We start from the raw sequence: 6,000 nt of genomic DNA, 5'->3' as shown, positions 1-6,000 counted from the left end.
AAGTTTTGCATGTAGCTGCTTGACTGTAATTCTAACTGGAATGATCAGAATGCATAAAAAATGTAAAGTAATAAATGAATTTTGCATCTGATCAACGGCATGAATGTTTTCAGTCTGCACTGCAACTTGAAGTCACGCACGTTTCGTGACAGTAAATGCAGCTATGTAACTTTGTGCTGTAAAATACCTCAGAAACCAAGGTATTTTAATGTTTCCGCATTTGCTCTTCAGATACGTTCTCTTGTAGGAAAATTATTTCTTTGTCTGCCACAAAGGTTTGTATTGTCCTGTTCTTCTCGCTGAGGAACTGGCGTATAGAAAAACATCCTGCACAGAGGACAGAGGAGGCTTAGATGTTGTTTTCTTACTTTGAGGTTCACAAGCTGCTAAACTCAAAGTCTTTTCCACAGACACGTTTTTAAATCGTGCCCACAGAAGTGAGACTAATAAAATGTGGAGAGCATAAATAAAACCGCTTACGTTATGCTGCGTGACACTTTGATCACGCCTCTCCTTAAGATTTCTGAATTTTAAACATCTCATATGCAGAGCAGTCTGTGAGGCAATACTCAGGCGTTTTGCTTCTTTAGTATTTCGATGATGAAGTTCTGACCCGCCTCCATAGGCATGAGAAACGCGGCGCTCCTCCGTCACGTCTACATGGCTTTGAATGTGATGCAACCAGCATCACTTGTAAGTTAAAACATTTTAACTTTGTGTTCCCTTAATTTCTCTAACCCTATATAGACTTAAATATACAAACGCCCACATTCATATTTTGATAAATATCTAATAACAGTTTATGGAGTGGCATAATTCTACCAGAACTTATTTAATAAGGTTTCTTGGGACAAATAGTCGACCTTATTTAATCGCTGGCTTCCTGGCACATGGCTGAATTTTAAATTATAGTTCAGACATTTTCTGTATTCTTACTTGTCCATTGGAAATGCTTAATGTTTTATGTGTATTTCTGGGATTTTTGTCCTGCTGAAGCCTCTGTTGGGAGTCATTTGGCAGCTTCGTGTTGGAGAAAACAGGTGTCTTCTCCAGATTAAAAGTCTTGTACAAACATTTGGTGGAGCGGTGAAAGTAGAACGTTTAAAAACTAACTGCCCTTTTCTTTGGTGCAAAATCCTCCCACAGACGCGCACATAACCTAATTAAATGAAATTTAAATTTTCCTTCACACTCCTGTGTGGAAATTTCAAGCATCTGGGCCAAACTGTGGCCCTTAGATGAAAGTCTGTCAAAGCTCAAGCCCATAATAAACTTAAAAATGGACACTCTGCTCACTGTAGTGAGTTTTGGAGTAAAACAGTGTTGGTAAAGACTGAAATGCTTTGACCTTCAATGGCGTCAGTATTTAATGTCAAAACAGAAAATTTAGCTGTTTGGCTTCATTGATTCTATCTTGCATTGTGTTTCTGTGTTTGATATGATGTAAAGCACTTTGAAATGCCTTGCTGCTGAAATGTTTCTATACAAATAAAATTTGATTTGATTTGATTGACTTCAATAATGGAAGAGACGACGACGAGCTCTCAAATTTAAGAAATGTGCAGAAACAGCTCATCATGGTGGTGGCAGCATCATGCTGAGGTTCAGTTTGCCTTCTCAGGGTTTTAGTGTATTGCACAAAAATGAAATAACATGGAGGACAACTTCCAAATTCATCAATTATACCTCAACGCAAGAGCTAGATGACTAAAGTTTCCAAAACCCTCGTTCCAACAGGACGCTCATCCCAGTCAGCTGAAACTTTTCAAATAGTAAATGAGTTGCATTTGTATAACGCTTAATCAAGTCCAAGGAGTTCAGAAGTTTTCACTTTAAAATCAGTGGAATGTACAGATTCATCCGTTCATTCACACACTGATGGCGGTAAGCTACATCGTAGCCACAGCTGCCCTGCGACGGAATGACAGGAGCGAAGACGAGAAAGCCTTTCTCAAACAAAATCAAAGTTCAAGAAATTCAAAAAAATAAAAGTCAGAATACAATCTTTATGAGTGTTTCCTTAAATGTGTATTTCACATAGAAATATTAGTCAAGATGTAGTTGCAAGATTTAGCTGACAAAGCAATCAAATTTCTGGCCTCATGCACATGTTTAAATTTAGACAACAGGAAGTGGAGATCATGCAGTTTGCCAGGTAGTTTTCTACTTTTTTATGCCCTCCAACTGCTCTTTCCACAGATAGGAAACGTGACTAACAAGTTTTAGGCCTGCAGGAGAAAAAGGTCACACATTTATGAAGTGCATTGAAGGGTCTGTGGGCTTTGAAGGGAGATTACACGTGGGGGTGTGCATGTGTGTGTGTGTGCCATTCACCATTCACCAAACAGATGCAGCTTTATCTCTCTCTCACAGGGGCCTTACCTGTGGTGGAAAAGTAGTCGCAGAGGCGCGATAATGAAACTTTGATAGCCTATCTTTTAGTGAGCAGCCGTGCAAACGGCACAGCCAAGCACCGGCAGGAGGGCAGGGTAATGAAATTGGATGGATGGATGGGAATATTACCTGACGGGACGGCGCCTGTGCCCCACCGTCTCGTTGAGTGATAGCCTAGTGTGTGAAAAAAATGGAGTAAGCGATATTTCCTGTGATTTAAACACACACTCTGTAAGTCGGAGCATATTTCCAGCCATTAGGGGTGGAGCTGGAGAGAGACGGAGCTAAAACAAATTGCTCCCTGGGGGCCTTTTACTTCCACGGCTGGTTGCTCAGCTGATCAACTCAGGTAGCCTACCGGTCAGCACTGAGAGATCTGTGAATGGTGGGACTCGGTTGGCGTTCCTCTCATTTGCTAATTGATTCCAGTTGGACCAGCTGGCTTCCCGCGGTTACTTTATTTTCTGACAGTTTGCGACTTTATTACCCCCACCACTCCTGCAGTTTTGTGCCATCTTCTCCGCCTTTCGCAGTCACAATTGTATGCTTGTCTCCATTTAGCAGGTGAGGGTCAGCGTGCTGTTTATCAGCGGAAAAGGCCTCGCTGATGGAGACGTACTGCTCTCCATCAGTGACTGAGCTGACCTCCAGCTGCTTTAAATCAGGTTTAGCAGAGCTGCGAACAAAACATTTCATTTTCGTTCTGCCTCTGCTGTTTAGGATCGAAGTACGTGCAACATACTTCGATCCTATGTCTTGAATCTTATATCAAATGTAAGACTGTCAATTTGTGGTTTTAGCTTTTTTTCTTTTTATTGCAGTTATAGTTGAGAGCAGCAGGAATGGTATAAAACAGCAACAACAACCTAAGTCATATCTCTGTTCATCTGCTAAGTCTGTCAGTGGCTTACAGTGCATCCAGAAAGTATTCACAGCCCTTCATATTTCCGGTATTTTGCTATGTTACAGCCTCATTGCAAATTGTATTAAATGAATCTCATTCCTCAACATCTGACATACAAATACCGTATTACAACAGTGTGGAAAAAAGCTTTTACAAATTTAGTAAAAATGAAGAACAAGTCGTTTATGTAGCTCAAAATTGATCCGTTTCCGCTGATCATCCTTGTCAAGCTCCTTCACCTTAAATTGAGTCCAGCTGTGGTAATTCAATTTGATTGGACTTGATTTAACATCTATACTTCCACATGTGGCCAGTGTGACATGACAGAAATTACTCTTAGTTGAAGTTTATGAAACTGACCACAAAACTGATGTCTGCTGACATTGTTTGCAAAACTGTTTTGAAAATCAAGACTTACAAATTCTTCAGTATTTTTCTGTGTGACAGTATTTATAATTGGATTTAATTAACTAACATTGTTAGAGGATTTGTCTTGCACTTAGCATGTCTTCCCAATCTACCTTATTCCTTTTTGTGATTTCCCCAGCATTGTTCTGTTCAGTCTTATTTTAGATGTACAATTTAGATCATGAGTATGAATCAGATGTTTTATTTACTACATTCTTCCCAAAATACCTGTTCAAAAACTAAACATACTGCTAAAAACTATACCCCCATATGATCTTCGAAAATATTCCTTTATATCTAATTTACTTTTATTCTTATTTAAATGTTCTCTCTTTCTCTCTGTTCTTCCTCAATCTACGGTTCTGGTCTCATCTCTCAGCTGCAGCCTGTTACTGATCAGCCACCGGTTATTTAAGCTGCTCCTTGTCTCTCAGTCGCCTCCAGACTGTTGTATACTTTATGTTCTCTTGTGTCGTGTCCTTTGTAACTTGTTCTCTCCCCTCATTAAACTCACCATCATCAGGTCTTGCCTGGTTGTCTGCGTCTAGGTCCTGCACCAAACATTAAAGCTGAAAATTGCATCGATCACTCGACAGAAAATGCAATGCAGAACAAATTGAAGCTTTCTATATCTGGGAATGAGGCACGGATCAACGTCGTGACATGTCACTCTTTCCCTCATGCTAAACTCCTGAGTGGACAGCAACTCTCACCGAGTGTACTTAGAGCATGGCTTCATCAGAAGCGATGCCAGTTTTTCCCTTCAGTTTAGCTATTTACTGCTTTCCAGCATGCAATCACAAAACATCACAGAGTTTTCTGAACTAAAAACTAAACTTTCTTTCTCTCTTTTTTTTTCTTTTTTATCTCCGTGCAAACTTTGGATGACCCGGACTTCAATAACAAGGTCCTTAATATTTTTCAAAAACACTTTTCCCTCAGGACGACACTTGACCTTTTTAACACCAGATCATTGAGCTCAAATCTTTCATGGGTCATCATCGGTTTAACCGATTAGCTCTCCGCACAAGAGGAAAGGGCCTTCACAGCAAGTCTGAATGTCAGCGCTGTCGAGCAGAAGTGGAGCGCGGCCAGCAAGCCGTTGATCATAATTGCTATGACAGGAGTAATCAGGCTGCCAGCTCTCATTAGACCAGACGCTGTACGTCTCCATGGCAGCAGTAAACACAGGCAGAGTTGTAAGTCTTTATATTTCAATGCACTAAATGCCTTTCAGGCACTTCTAAAGATACTGCGACCTCATTTTTGTCTTTAGAAAGCTGTTTAGCAATATGGAGATGGAAAATATGCAAAACCTCATCTTTGTTAGAAAGACAGATTACGCACACCGCTTTCTTCTGAACGGATAAAAACCGAAACCTTCTGGATGCCTTCGTAGGTGTTAATGAGGGCCTGATGAGTTTCTATGTAGCGTTCGTAGATTAATTTGTGAATAACATTGTAGAATCTATGCAGCTACACATTTTCATTCAGTTTGCCCTTTTCTGTAATGCATTAATGTCGGTTTTAACAAAGCAGGTCAATCAAATAAAAAGGGTGAATTATTTCACAGATATTATCCCAGTCTTGACAGAGGACGTAATTAAGGCTCTTTTCAAATTGAGTGACCTTCAACTGTACGATTTGTAACCACTGATTTTGAACTCTAGATCTGTTGAGATGGACTGAAGTGTGCTGCATGCAGAAAAGATATAGAATAGTAGTTTATCTTCTCTGTTGCACCTTGAAAATATGCTTTAGCTGAGAAACATCTGAGTCTGTCTGTGCAAAGCCAGACGCATGCAGTGACTTTGAGCACAAAGACAGATCTGTTAGAGTAAAGCTAAAACACATTCTGAATACAAGAAACTTAATTCTTTAATATTTCACTTGAAATTGAATCTCTAAAGATTTCCCGGCTATGTTTGCGATGTTAAAAGTTGGACCAAAACGCAGATGGGATCTTGGGATATTGAGCGTATCCAAGGTTTATTTATGTCATTTCTCAGGACAGAATTGAAATTCTCAGAAGTGCTTGTTCAGTCTTTGAATCGTTGAGCCACTTGTGCACATCAAGAAAAGCTTTTTCTCACTTCTGGGAACATGATTCAAATGCTTTTGCACGTCCATGTGAGTAATTGTGTTCTCTTCTCTGCGTTTTCCTTTCATTTCCAAAATGTACTAAATGGGTCTCTTGAATAATCCTGGCCTCCACAACATTTAAGCAGAAGTTTGTCAAGCAAATTTCTACACTTTTCCATTAGACCGTTTTTCTAAATCTTGATCATGACTAA

This window comes from Xiphophorus couchianus, chromosome 22 (assembly GCF_001444195.1).
Source record: "Xiphophorus couchianus chromosome 22, X_couchianus-1.0, whole genome shotgun sequence".
NCBI classification, from domain to species: Eukaryota; Metazoa; Chordata; class Actinopteri; order Cyprinodontiformes; family Poeciliidae; genus Xiphophorus; species Xiphophorus couchianus.
Note: the sequence above shows the minus strand (reverse complement) of the source record.